This window comes from Rhineura floridana, chromosome 3 (assembly GCF_030035675.1).
Source record: "Rhineura floridana isolate rRhiFlo1 chromosome 3, rRhiFlo1.hap2, whole genome shotgun sequence".
Taxonomy (NCBI): domain Eukaryota; kingdom Metazoa; phylum Chordata; class Lepidosauria; order Squamata; family Rhineuridae; genus Rhineura; species Rhineura floridana.
Window position 1 is genome coordinate 169,894,945 of NC_084482.1, and position 16,341 is coordinate 169,911,285.

Below are 16,341 nucleotides of genomic sequence, written 5' to 3' on the forward strand. Positions count from 1 at the left end.
ACCTGGGAGACCAGGGTTCGAATCCCCACATAGCCATGAAGTTTACTTGGGCCCGTCACTGCCTCTGTCTCAGAGGAAGGCAATGGTAAACATCCTCTAAATACCACTTACCATGAAAACCCTATTCATAGGGTCGCCATAAGTCGGAATTGACTTGAAGGCAGTCCATCATCATCATCATCATCATCATCATCATTTTCCTCCTTCCAGTAACCTGCTTGGCAAGAAGCTCCTTTATGAACAACCCTCCCAACGCATTTCCTTACCACCAAATCCAGATAGTTGATATGTTGATAGCTCAAGTTGAAGAATTTGTTCCTATGAATTTGTTTTGTAGGGCTAGCCTAGAGCTAAATTGGTCTAGTTAATTACTGCACCAGAAGAAAGACTAGTAATTTAAAAGTGAGATTTTTAAATCTCCCATTATCGTGTTACAGTGAACACAGCAATGATTTCTTCAGTCCATTCTGTCACTGGCATTTTAGTCTACCTTCCCCCCTCACCTGCTGTAGCAACCAGTCCAGAGGTGCTGCACATCTGGTGAAAGCTCAGGCAGGATCACATTACTGGGTAGAGAATGGTTAGGACAGCCTTTCCCAACTAGTGGGCCACCAGCTGTTGTTGGACCAAGTGATGTTCCTATATTAATGTATATATGGTAAGTGTTGTTGTTTAGAAGATATATGGTAAGTGGAGTGAAAGAGGAGGGGCAGTGAATGGGCAGTAGAATGCGAGATGATTGGCTGAGTGTTTAAAATGGCTGAACGTATAAAAGGAAGAGTGAGAGTGGTGTTGGAGGAGGTGAAACTGAGTGGGTTGCTTGGTGGGGTTTAGAGAGTTGTTTGCCAGGAGAGAGTGGAGAAGGAGGGGGGTGGAGTTCGGATTAGTATTGAGTAAAACCATATGCTTATGTGCCTTAAGAGGAAATCTTGTTAATCTTGTTAGCTTTGTTATCTTTAATAAATACTTAATTTGGTTTACCAAAGGCCTGATCCTTGGCTGGGGTTTCACAGACCAGAAGGGAGGGTAAGGTAATGACCAAGGCTGAAGGGGACCTGTAACAAATGGTGGCAGCGGTGAAGAGAATAACAATACCAGTATTCAGAGTCTCTGGGAATACTAGTATTAGGACGTGACTGGTGGTTGCCTAGCAGGGGGATCTGTTGAGATCTGTGCTGGAGCGGGGAGAGAAACCATATAAAAGGACAGTCTGGACTGGTGGAGTCCCTGGTGGTGCCTAGTGACAGGCAGTAGCCACGCGCAGGTAGGAACTTGACAGGGAGAGCCAGGGAAGGGCGTCACAGACCACAACTCCCATCAGCCTCAGCCAGCATTGCCAATGGTCAGGAAAGATGGGAATTGTGGTCCAACAACATCTGGTGGCCCACTAGTTGGGAAATGCTGGGTTAGGAAGACCCATCAATACTTCATCTCCTACGTTATTGGGATACATGAGGCTATTCAAATGACCTCTTCTCATGTTCATCAAACACAAGAACATAGGAAGCTTCCTTATGCTGAACCAGACCATTGATCCATCTAGCTCAGAATTCCTGAAGGAAAGCTGCTTACAAAGCAGCACTTGTACCCTGCAGGATCTATGCCTCCGCTCAAGTTAAGTGAGGCATTGATCCTTTGGGATAGCACTCAGGCAGGAAGGAGAGCCACAGTGTTGGACTTACCTTAAGAACATAAGAACAGCCAGCAGGGTCAGGCCAGTGGCCCATCTAGTCCAGCGTCCTCTTCTCACAGTGGCCAATCAAGTGCCCATGGAAAGCCTGCAAGCAGGACCTGAACACAAGACCACTCTCCCCTCCTACGGTTTCCAGCAACTGACATTCAGAACCATACTGCCTACCTTCTCAGTCTCAGCCTTTTTGTGGGTTTTCTGCCTGATGGTTACCTTTTTGTGCTGCCTGATGCCGCACCTCCTGATAGCCCTGGATCACTCTATCCAACCTGTAGTGAACCGTGGCTGTTTCAACCCAACTTGGCTGAGGCCCCAAACCCTCCAAATAGGCCTGATTTGACTTGTGACTTGACCAAATCTGGGGGACATCCCTAGTAAAAACCCACCTGTTTTGTTGGGCTTTAAGATGCTGATGAGGTGCCGATGAGTTATCACCCTATTTATGTAAAACTATGATCATTTTTTGGTGAATAGCAGTACTGAAATCTCTAAATAAATAAATGCCAGTCAATAGCTCCTTGAAAGACAGAGAGCTCTTGATTCTCTTTCATCCTAGAATGACTAATCATGTAAGCAATAACTGGTGAGCAGGTTCACAGTCCTATACACAAAATACATTGAACTTTGAATTACTCAAGAGGACAAGACTGGGGGAGGGGGGCTAAAGGAGTATCAGATGATGATGATAATGATGATGATTTTGTCCATGGAGTAATATTGTTAAGCTAAAACTCCTGCCACTAAGATTTAGGGAGCAATCCTAACTGTGGGAAACCAATGTAATTTATACCAGTTTAAAATAAGCCCACCCAGGGTTGCCAGGTTAAGTGACTGAGCTGAGTGGAATTAAGGTCCAATGTAAATCCCCCCTGCTTGGTCCCACCCCTGCCACGCCCCAAGAATGCTCTTTTTAGAGAAGTTGTGCTGACTTCAGCTGAGCCAAGATGAGGGACTTTCACCAGCATAGCATGACTGAGCTAGGGTTCAGCCAGCTGACCTGGAGATCTCCCAGAGCCTCACTCGGTCATCCTGGTGGATCTTGGGTGTGGATCATTTCCTTAAAGTGACAGTTGGATCTCACATTTTCTTTAGTATCCCTAAAAGGCACCTATATTCCATTTTTAAAAATATATAAATGTTAAATTACTTAATCAGCTAAAATTCAGAGGTTCAACTAACTGGGGAAAAACTGCACTATAGTTATCAATACATCTTTATTTCTTTTGTTTGTTATCCTGCCTATTTATAGAATTTTACGGATCTGTTTAGCTATCGCACTCCACGACTGCCCTCTGCTGGATATTGCTAACGTTTCATGCGGATACAGAAAGGTGCCTTTTAGTATGAAAATATTCTGCTGGATATAATCTAGGAGACGTGCAATGCGCGTGTTTTGATTTTCAGGATTTCAGGTGTCTGATGAAGGTTTATAAGCATAGCTAAATTGCTGCAATTCTCTTGCAATTGAGGGTAATCATTAGGAATGGCACACTCAAGTTAAAATATTGTGAATCAGTTCTGCCAGAAATGGGGTTTATTACCCACTGCAGAGACCTCTTCCTTTTACCAGTGCTGTTTTGAGTGAAATACTTGATTTAAATGATATTATTGGTCCATCTGTTTGCTCAGGTGTTGTTTGCTTATTAAAGGGGTTTAATGGTTGCAAACAGCTGGGCTTTCTGGTACATTATTTGGTGGGGAAAAACAATTTAAAGTGGAATAATCAGATGATATAATGTAATATTCTCAGTCCAGCTTGGGTTCTTACAAGATTCATGTCTGTGTATAGAAAACTGCAGATAGAAGGTAATGTTGAACAAATGTTTCTGTTTAAACCCCCTGAAAATATTAGGCAGTGAGTGAGCAAACTCAGAAAAGCCTTTATTCTGCTGATGGGATACATCTGCCCTTTTCCCCTCCAAGCTCTCTACTTTTGAACTGTCTAGTTACTTTTGAACTGGTGTTGGATTAGTGTTTCCCATAGTGGACAGGTTAGGGATGGGGGAGAATATCAGACAAAATTGAACCTGGTACCGGATCCCGACTGAATTTGCTAGTTCACTATCCCTATGGAGCGGCATCGATCTCTTGCGGCAGGCCACAGCTGCAATCAGCACGGATTTTGCAGCCGCGACTGTGATCGGCAACAATTTGTTTTGGAAATCCTCTCCCTATTTTATGTAATTTTGAGACTGACGCACGCTACCCGCCTTGACCCGCCCTCAGCCCTCTTTTGTTGCTACTGTCCTGAGCTAACCAAGGGCTATCTTGCTCTCGCTCTTTCTGTGCTAAATGTGTGTGTGTGTCACTGTGTGACTGACAATGACAGACAGTGTCTGTGCGATATGGTGGGGCGCCACCACCGTCTGCCTGCCTGTCTCTCTCCCACACTCTCTCAGTTTTTTAACTTTCTATTGCTGCCCCTTGAGAGACCCTTGTTGATGTTCAATCACTGGTGTTTTTAAACGATTTAAATAAACTGGGAATTCATTGCTTAAATCAGATCATAAAGCAGCAGCCATGAGCAATCAGTCATTTCCTTAAAAATCATTCCTCTAAAAAACCTAAAAGTATGCATTGTTTATCTCCACCACCACAAAACAATGTGGAATGCTGTCATTTACATAAGTATCTACAAAAAAACAACAACTGCGGATTGAATCACCCAAAAACGCATGCAGCAGATCAAATTGGCAAACACCAGAGAAAACAGAAACAAAAACAGGACGGACCAGTAAAGACATGATGGACTATCAAACTGCATGCGGATCGGCACAATGCAGCGAACCCCATCCCTAGCACAGGTACACTGTGCATATCTCCTAATAGTCAGTTCAATTTATTGTGCTAGCCAAAGGCATTGAAAAATACATTAAAAAACATAAAAACATACAGAGGTAATACATAGTGAGCATTCACAAGAATGTGCTGTAGTCATCAGGGATACACAAGCATTCCTGAAAAGGTGTGCTCAAAAGGTGCCAAATTTCTCACAACATGCTCCCCTCCTTCTCTGCTGCTGCTTCCCCTTCCTAGCTGCCAGACGCAAGAGCTTACCTTTGGGATCAGAGAATGGGGATGTTGTGGTGGGCACACAAAGGACCATGATGAAGCAACTTCCTCATTTGTGATAGGCTTGGGACTACCAGCCCCACAAGCATCAGCAGGAAAATGACAAGACATTCTGGACCTTCCCCCCTGCATCAATGATGTTAACAGTGTCAATCTCCCACTGGGAATTCTGACCCGGTCGTCCCATCCCTTAAGATGTCATACTTGGGCTCTAGAAGTGCTCACTGTCACCACTACTGCATGTCTCTCTTGCCTTGGTCACAAGGTAGGTTAATGGGCCTGGGGGGGGGAAGTGGGTTGGTGTCTTGCCACCTCTCCTGCTGGCAAGAGGTTCTTTTAAAGGATTCAGATGGGCAATGAAATTAAGACCAATCAAGCTAGTTTATTCTTTAAGCCCAAGCCACAAAAGAAAGCAGATATATACCTTTCCATTACTTGCTGAAAACTCCTCCCCACCCCCGTCTGTTGTTATCAGCAACAAGGTCCTGGCCCTGGATCATAAATCACATATCCTCCTTGGTCTTAGATGTTGGGGGCTCTGCACAAAGCCCTCCCCTTATTCATCATATAATGTTTCTACCATGCTACTATGCTGAGTCATTTGTTTACATTCCATTCTCTGATAATGCTCAGGCCCAGCTACTTGCTTTCCCAGGAATTGCTTTAGCCTATATATGGAGACCTTCCCTCATCCAGATGTACTCATCTCTTATGAGACTGCCCAGAAGGCCCCCCCTTCCTAAGACACCTTCTGTCATCATTTATTCTTGTCCACTCTTCACTCATGACAAGCAGCAGCTCTACTGCAAGGATTACACTTAATGCACTTTGCGCATGCTCTTTTTACCAATGTATTACTAAACCAACTCATGCTCCCAAACACACTATAGAAAGGGCATTTAAGGGAAAACTGCTAGATTCCATTTACATCCTTGAGATCCTCACAATATGACAATACAGATGGCAGAGGTGACTGCAGGATCAAACTGAGCTGTGCCCTGTTTGTCTCAATTCTGCTCAGAAGCATTCAAACAGGGGAGCTTGGTTTTGTGAGCATACCTACTTGTATTCTTCCACCATCCTTAATGCCATGGTTTCCTGTGAACTGTTCACCATGTGTTCCCTGAATATCTGATGTTACGGGGGGACCATGTTGAGAAAGTGGTAGAAGGTGATGGACTGTCTCCTTAACATTCCAAAGTAGATTGCCAACAAGTCCCTGTCACTGCTTTCTCCATACACCTCACATGCCATTGGTTTGTAAAGTGGAGAGGTAATTGGTATTATTCAGGAGGGCAGATTTGGCCCAGTGGCCTATAGTTGCTGATCCTCTAATACTATGTGTGCTGGTACACAGCATGTAATCAAGTTAAGCAGTTTGAAAGCATCTTAAATTCAGTAGCACCAGACTTAAGCTATAAATAAGTTTCCGTAAAGGAAGTAAGGGACACAATGCAACTGTGAAAGCTTTGTTCCATTTCTGTGCTTCGTTCTTCTGGGGATACTGATAACGTCTGGTTACTAATGCTCTATATAGTTGCCAGCCCCACTTCTCATTAATCCTGAGTATGAAGAATAAGCAAAGAGCTGCAATATTCCACAACACATCATATTAACATAATGAAGTCAGGTTAAGTCTCAAAAAGTGGCTCAGAGGTAGCTCTGATGTGTCTTCTTCTGATATAATGATGGAAATTCACTCAACTGTTATGTCAATCATTATGTCTATGTAGAACAACATAATATGGAGCAACGCATTACAGGAGGAGACATAGGGTTGCCTCCAGAAATTGTACTTTCATGTTATTATTATATTTTCAGTGATAAGTTGTTGTATTTTCCTCCTCAACATGTAGTACCAATTTTTCCATGTCACGCAGTAGCTGAAAGCATGGTGGGGTAGAGACACTTACCTGACCTCCTGGCAGATGAGTCACTGCTGCTTCATGGGAGGGGATGTGGCAAGCCGGGTGGTGAGGATGCTGGCAAGGTGCAAATATACTGGCAGGAGACCAAATTGGCTCCACTGGTGTGTTTGCACCACACCGACCTCAGCACCAGCTTGCCCGTCCTGATAAGCAGCAGCAACTCAGCTGTCGGGAGGTCAGGTAAGCATATCCGCCATCTGCTAATGATGTCACATCACTTTGTATTTCCTGATTCCACATTGTTGGCTGCCATTCTTAGAGCATTGGGGCATTGCAGTACAGGGTAAGATATTATGTTTTATTAGACTTTATGAACTAGGAGAGGAGAGGCTCAACACAGAATTGCCATTTTCAGAAGAAATTGATGAACATGTTTCTGTTGCCTTGTAAACCGTTTGGGTTTTGCAAAACCCAGGCAGAGGGTTTCTCTCCCCACCACTCCCTTCACAAGTTAAAAATGAATTTATTTATATATGCATATATTTATATATAATTACATTTATATCCCACTTTTTCTCCAAGGAGCTCAAAGTGATGTACATGGTACTTCCCTCCTCATTTAATCCCCACAACAACCCTGTGAGGTAGGTTAGGCTGAGAGATTGTGATTGACCCAAGGTCACTCAGTGAGCTTCATGGCTGAGTGAGGATTCGAACTCTGGTCTCCCAGATCCTAGTCCTCTAACCAGTGTGCCGCATTGCAACCAGTGCAAAGAGGGAGCCATCTTTGGGCAGATGGACAGGCAGGCAGGAGCCCCATCTCCCAATGTGGCCTAGAAGACTTGTGATGCTCATGAGCATGCTAATATATGTTACCTATTGCAGGGCGTACTGGCAAGACCCATCATTTCAACTATTGGAGCCTGCCAGTCTGAGCTGTGATGGTGGTGGGGAGACACCTATCTTCATGCTTGGGAGATAGGGCTAACTCCCACTGCTGGTTCCCCCCCCCAAAGGGGAGCACGAGTGCATGCATGTTTCCCCTTTTAAAAGGGAAAATCACAGGGGAGGAAGATCTAAAATAATGAGCCTTTTTGAGGATCAATTCAGACTCTCATTGATCACTTTGAAATAGGTCACAATGTTTTGAGCACACAGGTTCACATTTATGAGACCCAGTCCTTGATTTTCCAAATTAATTGCAAGCCTGTGCCATTCCACCCTAAATGAAAAGAGAGAGAGAGAGGCCACCCCATTCAGCAGAATAAAAATTGATATTATCCACTCAGGCTTCTGATGTAGCAAATCTTCAGTGTTGTTTCATATTTCAGAGAGAGGGAGGGAGGGAGGGAATGGGGGGCACATGGGGGGACCTTCAACAAAACGATGAGGGAAAAATTCAAGCTATTTTACAATCTTACAGATGGCTAACAAAACTGTGACATTTTCACAGGTCAGTATAAACTGGATGAATTGTTCTGATTCAGCCTGCAGCAACTGAAGCATCCTTTTAATTCAGAGACTATCTTTATTTATTTTCTCCCTCATTTATCCCCCCCCCCGTTTTATGGCTGTTTTCCTTGTATCACCAGTAGCTGAGAGGTAGATTGGCCATAACTCCATGTGTTTTCTTCTTTCTATTTATGAAGATTTTTACAATTGTTTTTTGTAACTTTCATTCTCGGAATCCCAAATTCAGCAGATAGAGATCATGATTCAGTGGTAGATCCACATGCTGTGGATGAAGAGGGTCTACTTGAGACCCCGAGGAAGCTACAGCTATTCAGAGCAGGCATTGGCCTATCTGAGGATGACTCCATACTGTCAGTACTTTGCAGGAGGGATTCAAGTGCATACTGGGAAATTTAGGTTTTATTTATTTATTTATTTATTTATTAAATTTATTAGTTGCCCATCTGGCTGGTTGTCCAGCCACTCTGGGCGATGTACAAGATAAAAAACAATACATTAAAACATTAAAATTTAAAACCATAACAGTAAAAACCTAACCCACCCCAAAAGCCTGCCTGAAGAGCCAGGTCTTCAATGTTGCACTGCTATAGTGCGTGTGGTCCAATACACCACCAAAAGCAGGTTCGGTATAGGAAAAGATCCAGTCACAGGCAATGGTTTCTTTTAAGAGTCTTTACTGAGACATTTAGAGTTACAACCAGCTTCTTCCACATCACGCTACACCCCCACACCAGGTTTCTCTCAAGCCTTAAGTAGATAAGAGTGCCCTTGTATTGGCACAGCTGCCACAGACGGCCTTGGTATTCTCCCTAGCCAGATTAACCCCATAAGAGCAGGTTTTTCAGTTGCTTTCCTCTCTGTGAGGAACACACACATAACCTGAGAGCCCAACAGCCCCCACCTTTTTCTCACAGACGTTTCAATTCCCTTTTACATAGATTACATGCACTTGTTTTAACATTTGGTTACAGTTGACAGCACCTTATACATTTCAGCTTTTGCTTTACACATTAACAATGGAAACTCATAACAGTGACAAAGAACAAGTCACAAACTGATTTTTTGAACCCCTCGGAAAGGTCGAATATAAGACCTATAGGCCGTAGAACGCCATCTGCCCAGGGACTGTAACCTCTCCCGGGAAAAACCCAAACAGGCGGCAGTAGACGCCGCTCCAATGGGGAAAGAGTGTGTCCCAAAAAATTTGGGGTCCAATCCCATATTACCAAGGGCCGTCTTGGTAACTGCCCAAAACTGAAATCTAGAAAGGGGTTGGCCATCCTTATGTGCAAACAAGTAGCCCGGCTGTTGTCCCCGGACTGCCAGGAAAGTTTTTAATGTGGCCACAGGGCAAATCTCGTGCAGCTGTGAGGGGGAAACCAGGACCGTACGTCCCCTCCTGCACTGATCAGTCTTTGACCATCGCAACTGTAGGGCAGCTTGTCCCCCCTTCCAACTAAAATCAGACAGTAAAAAGGCACGGGAAGAGATGTCAGTCTTAGATCCCGCCAACACCTCACTAATCCTAAAAGCTCCAAAGAATAGTGTAAGTGCGGCCGCATGAAAAAGAAATACCTTGAAAGAGGAGGAACATAAATACTCCAATTGCATCAGGAGCCCTAATAAAAGTTCTGGGTGCATAGGGGAGCGAGAATCTGGATTGGCGGGGTATTCCCGTGCCCAGCCTTCCAACATCTTATGAAGTCGGAAGTCATTGGAAAAGTCCTGCAAACCGCGTGACTTGGCCAAAAAGGAAAGGCCAGAGAGCTTACCTCTAATAGTCTTGACGGCAAGGCCCTTCCTCTTGCCCTCCACACAAAACTCTATGAGGTGCGCCACTGGAATGGGCCGCTGTTGCATGTATCCCTTGTCTGCCCTGAAAGCCAATAGCTCCCTACCTGCTCTCTGGTAGCTGGCCATAGTACTGGGCGCAATGGACAGGCTTATCGCTCTCTCCGACTCAAGCTGCCAATCTCTCATAGATCTGGTGGGACCACGTCTGGCTGAGCCTTGGCCCATGGCGTCAGGTGGCGAAATCTCTCCATCTGGTTCCATGACAGAGCATCAGCAATACTGTTATCAATACCCAGGACGTGGTGTGCCAGAAACAGAATATTAAACTGGAGACATTGTAGAACAAAGGCCCGCACTAGATGCATGACTCAGGGGTTCTTTGATGACAAGGAGTTAATAACGTGCACTGTGGACAGGTTGTCACACCAAAAGTGGACTGTGGAATCGCGCAGCCTGTCTGGCCAAAGATGCACTGCTGCCACTATTGGAAAAAATTCCAGGAGAGTCAAATCTCTAATCCAGCCTTCCTGAACCCAGGTCTGTGGCCAGCTGCCATGGCTCCAAGAGTCATTAAAAATGACACCAAAAACAAATGCCCCCGAGGCGTCGGTGTACACCTGGAGTTCTGCGTCCAGGAGGCGGTCCCGCCTCCAAAAAGAAATCCCATTAAAGTCCTGAAGGAACTTAGCCCAGACCGACAGATCGTCTTTGAGCGCACCAGAAAGCCTGATGTGATGATGGGGACGGGACAAAACTGACATAGTGTCATAGACTCGTCTCAAGAAAGCCCGCCCCGGTACAACCACCCTGCAGGCGAAGTTCAGTGGACCCGCCAGCTCCTGAAGGGTACGAAGGGTTACCCTCCTGGAAACCCGAATATGAGCTATCTTCTCTCGCAGCAGTTGTAGCTTGGCAAGTGGGAGCCTACAGGACTGGCAAACGTATCTATTTCGACCCCCAGGAATGTGATAATAGGGGATAGGCCTTCCGTTTTTTCCCCCGCCAGTGGGACTCCAAGTTCCCTGGACAGCTCCATAAAGTGATCCATGAGATCCTTGCACTCCCTCGTGTGTGCCCGTCCAGCAAATAAAAAATCGTCCAAATAGTGGACAACAGAACATGAGCCAGACCGCCTCCTCACTGCCCACTCCAGGAAAGAGCTAAAAAGCTCAAAAACTGCGCATGAAATAGAGCAGCCCATGGGCAGTGCACGATCCACGTAATATTGATCCGCAAAAGCGAAACCCAATAGATCAAAATCTCCAGGATGGACGGGATGGAGACGGAATGCGGATTTTATGTCACACTTCCCCATGAGGGCACCCACACCACAACTCCTAACCATGCTCACTGCACAGTCAAAAGAGGTGTAGCGCAGTGAACATAAGTGAGGTGGAATAAAATCATTAACTGACTGCCCATGCGGATAGGAGAGGTGGTGAATGAGGCGGAACTCTCCCGGTGTCTTCTTAGACACAATGCCCAGTGGCAAAACCCGAAGAGACGGGACGGGAGGGGAAGCAAAGGGGCCCAAAACTCGGCCCGCTTCCCATTCTTTATTAATCTTGTCTAGAATGACCTGTTCCATGCCCAAGACGGACCTCAGGTTCCTAGACCGGAAAGCAGTCCGAGGGCCTGAATAAGGAATCCGAAAACCAGTTGAAAAGCCCTCTAAAAGGCACCGAGCTTCATGAACTAAAGGATAACAACTTAATAAACGTAATTCTAGTAACTTATATGGGCTGGGGCCCTTTTCCTTGAGGTGCACCTGGGGGTCCTTGCTTTCGTTGTCCTTGGAAGTCCCTATTGCCACCTCGATAAGGCCAGTTCCTAGGGCAGGTAGCGGGCGCGTGCTGACCACCGCAGAGTGTATACTCATGCCTATACCGGCAAGGGTTCCTGCCACAGAAGCCACGGGAGCTAAACTCCCAGCAGAGCAGGCGGGGTTGAACCCCCTGCCCTGCTGGCCCACGGGAGGGAGCTGGTGCCAAATGCCTAGCCATGAGGTGGCCACTATCCATCCTGTCTCCACCCACAGGCCTGGAATAAGGCATGAACTGTAACCACAGTTCGGCCTCCTTCCTGTCCCATGGTAAGGAGGCGTCATAGGCCGCCCTCATACGAAAAGCCTCATCATAAGAGAGCCATGCCGACCCCATGAACTCTGTATAGCCCTTGTAGATAATATCCAAATAGTTAATTAGAACCAAACCGCGTTGTGGCTGTTTTTGCATGATCACCCCTATGTACGTAAAGTAGGCGGGGAGCCAGTTAGCCCAAGTGCGCTCGATCCGGCGCCTCTTGGGCCTCTCCACATCCCTCTCATCCCCTTTTTCCTTGTCCCTCTTAAACGGTTCCCTGTACAACAGTGAAAACAAGTCGATGTATTCCTCGTTCCAGATTTTTTCTTTAGTTGCTGGAAGCAAATGGAAACCCAAAGGAGCAGAAGTCTCTCCAAAAGGGATGGCACCCTCTTTAATATGCCCTAGGGGGTCACTAATGCCCTGATGAACTGCCGAAACCCCCGAAGCAGAGGGCTGGGAGGCAATGGCTGCCTCAACCACAGTTCCTGTTCGGGAAGATGCCCAAACATGGTCGCAGGCCTCAAGCGATGAGGGTTGTAATAGTGGTATGTCACCTGCCTCGGCAGCTGGAAGTGTTGCCTGGTTATCAGTCTCACTGCCATGTGGAGGAGAGAAAGGCCAAACCTGCCCCGGCCCCCAATTTGGGTATCTACATGGGGGCCAGCCCCACGCCGGCCCTGGCCCTGGTGACGCAGTCACATTGTACTCACCTGATTTCCCCTCCGACACAGAGACCAGAGACGACTGTTCTGTAGTGGCGGCATGCTGGTCCTGAGTGAGAGTCTCTCCAACCGACCTGCTGGGACCCGCCTCAAGAGCATCAAGACGAGCTAAAATTAAGTCCAACATTGACTGGTTAGAAACAGACGAAGGCAAACTTGTGGCCGCAGTGGACTGATGGGCCCAGGATGAGGCTTGCACTGTACTGGGTGCCCGTTGAGCCTGCCCTCTGGTGCGCTTCGCCTGGGGGGTGCCCGCTGCCGAAGCAGCTGGCTGGGCGGGTTGGGATTGCCGGGAGAAAGATCCCTCTAGGGCCGCAAGACGAGCCAGGACAGCCGCCCATGGTGGTTCGCCATCCCCCACCCCAGAGACCCCGGGAGGGGAAGATCCCTGGCCTGGTCTTGGTGCCCTCCCTTTTCCTTTGGGCCCACCCTGACCCTTTTTTGGCACCATGAAAAAAGATCTAAAAGATCCCCCTCTTTTTTTTATTATTTATATTAAGATATATATGGGCAGGCGACCCTTAGTAAGGCCTAGGTGAGTTGAGAAGAAAAGTGCTCCTGCCTCCTCCCTCTGTGGCCAGGTCACCAGCCTATCTGAAACCAAATGCCTTATATTGAGTGGGGGGGGAACGCACCCACTCCCTCCCTCCCAGAATTGGGCCCAACCCAGCCTTCCAAGGCCGAAAGGCCTGCCCTAAATACTTAGGAGGAAAATGTGTGTGCCCGCCTCCTCCCTCCCAGTGTCAAGCCCAAAAGCTTGTAAGTGGGGGGGAAGTGCTTGTAAACTGGTGCTGCTGCGCCTGAGGCAGGGCGCTGCCGCGCCGCCTCCCGCAATTGCTGCTGCCGCCATGGAGCCAGAGAGTCCTGCAGAGAAGGCCCGCCGAAGAGAAAGGCCCACCGAAGAGAAGGCCCGCCGCACTGCCGCATGCTGTTGCTGTCGCTGCCGCGGAGCCGAGAGAGCCCTGCCGGGAAGGCCCGTCGCACCACGGAGCCGATTGGTGGCGCGAGCATGGCCGAATAAGGCCCTGAGGCCGGAGCAGCGTGGCCTGAAAAAGGCAGACGCTGAGGCCTCGTGCACCTTAAAATGACGCCATTGTCACTGCTTCGCGCTCTCCAAAATGGCGTCGAGTACAACGCCGGGAGCGCAGGCCCGAATTGCCACAAATTATGAAGAGGGAGAGGGGGCAGCCGGCACGAGCTTAAATAAGCTCGGTTGCCCCACCCCCTCAGGCAGCGCGCCACTACGACATCACGCCAATCCGGTGCACTTGCCCTCTTCTTCAAAAATGGAGGCTCAGGATTCACGCCGGGCTGCAAATTACACCCCGCGACCCGGTAAGTCCCGGGTGTGGAGCGGGGTCCCCCTGTACAAATACAAGATATAAAATCCCCAAGAATTGAACAACTTTCGCCCAGTTTCTAATTTACCATTCTTGGGCAAGGTGATTGAGCGAGTGGTGGCCAAACAGTTACAGACACACTTGGATGAAGCAGATTATTTGGATCCATTCCAGTCGGGCTTCAGGACTGGTCATGGAACTGAAACAGCCTTGGTCGCTCTGGTGGATGATTTAAGGAGGGCGTTGGACAAGGGAGGACATGCATTCCTCGTCCTCCTGGATCTCTCAGCGGCTTTTGATACCGTCTACCACGGTATCCTTTTAGATCGCCTGAAGGGAATGGGAATAGGGGGCACCGTCTTACGGTGGTTCCGTTCCTATCTCTCAGACAGGCATCAGCGGGTGGCATTGGGGGATGAGGTTTCAGACCCTTGGCCTCTCAATTGTGGTGTGCCACAGGGTTCTATCCTCTCCCCCATGCTATTCAACATCTATGTAAAGCCGCTGGGAGCCATCATCAAGAGATTTGGGCTGCGGTGCCACCAATATGCGGATGACACTCAGCTCTATCTCTCGTCAAGTCCTCACCAGAGTTGGCTGTGGAGACCATTTCCGATTGCCTGAGGTCAGTAAGTGAATGGATGGGAGGAAATAGGCTGAAACTAAACCCTGACAAGACCGAGGTGCTGCTCGTGGGAGACAGGAGAAGGTTGGGAGATATAAACCTGGTCCTCAATGGGGTAAAATTGCCCCTGAAGGACCAGGTCCACAGCCTTGGGGTCATTTTGGACTCCCAGCTGTCCATGGAGGCTCAGGTTTCAGCAGTGAGCCGGGCAGCTTGGTATCAATTACATCTGATACAGAGGCTGCGACCCTACCTTCCTGTCCATCTTCTCCCACAGGTGGTGCATGCCCTGGTCTCCTCTCGCTTAGACTACTGTAACGCGCTCTACGTTGGGTTACCCTTGAAAACGGTCCAGAAATTACAGCTGGTACAGAACACGGCGGCGCGTCTGATTAAGAACAGCCATCGCCGTGATCACATCACTCCGGTGTTAGAAGATCTACACTGGTTACCAGTTGTTTACCGGGCCCAATTCAAGGTGTTGGTATTAACCTTTAAAGCCCTATACGGTCTCAGCCCAGTTTACCTGAAGGAGCACCTCCAGCATCAACAAATATGCCGCCTGACGAGATCAGCCACCCAAGACCTTCTCTCGGTCCCACCAGTTAAAACAGCTAGGCTGGTGCGGACCAGAGAGAGGCATTTTCAATTGTGGCCCCCACCCTCTGGAACTCTCTCCCTTACGATCTAGGCCATGCCCCCTCCTTGCCAAGTTTTCGCCAAGCCTTGAAAACCTGGCTATTCAGGCAGGCCTACAAGACCCCTGGGGTTGCCTAATTTTATTGGTGATAGTTGTGGATGGTTTTAGCTTAATTTTATTTCAAAGTTTTGGTTATATGTGTATTTGATATGCTGTATTTATCTGATTTTGTATGCCGCCTAGAGTGGCCGCCAATGCGGCCAGATAGGCGGCCTAGAAATAAAATTTTATTTATTATTATTATTAAAAGCAAACCTTTCTGTAGAAATGGCTGAGGTACTAGCATTTGCATTTTTCTGCCCTTGCATTTTTCTGCCCTGCCCCCACCCTGTTAAGTGGTGCTGACTCCCAAGTAAAGTTGCATTGGAATGCAGCCTCACTCACCCTGCTGCCCAGCAGAGCCTCTGTTCAACAATTCAGAAAAGGCTAAAAAGTATTTTTGATACATATCTGTCTTCAAAATGCTGGCAGACATCTCCATACCAACTGTCACTGTACATCATTTCCTACACAGGGAGAGACAGAAGGGTGTGTGTGTGTGTACATATCTACACACACATGTACACATACACACATGCACACATTCAGTGCAGTGGGGGTGTAACCTCCCCCCCCATTTAAGACCAGTAGGAATGGGTTTTCTCCCTTAAGACCAATAGGAATGGAACAGCTGCGCTGTCTAATACTAGCTAATGTTTAGGTTGTTTTTAACTGTTTTTAATTATGTGTGTAATATTGTTGTAACCTGCCCTGGGACCTTTGGGTGAAGGATCAGCTGTTTATTATTATTATTATTATTATTGTTGTTGTTGTTGTTGTTATTACAACTACTACTACTACTACTACAATAATAGCAGAACTTGCAAGGTCTCCAGAATTCACAGCTTTTTTATTTTAATTTTTAAAAAAGAGGTGCCAGCGCTCAAGTCTCCATCAAGTTCCAGCCCTTATCATAGAAAGCTGTTTCCCCTCT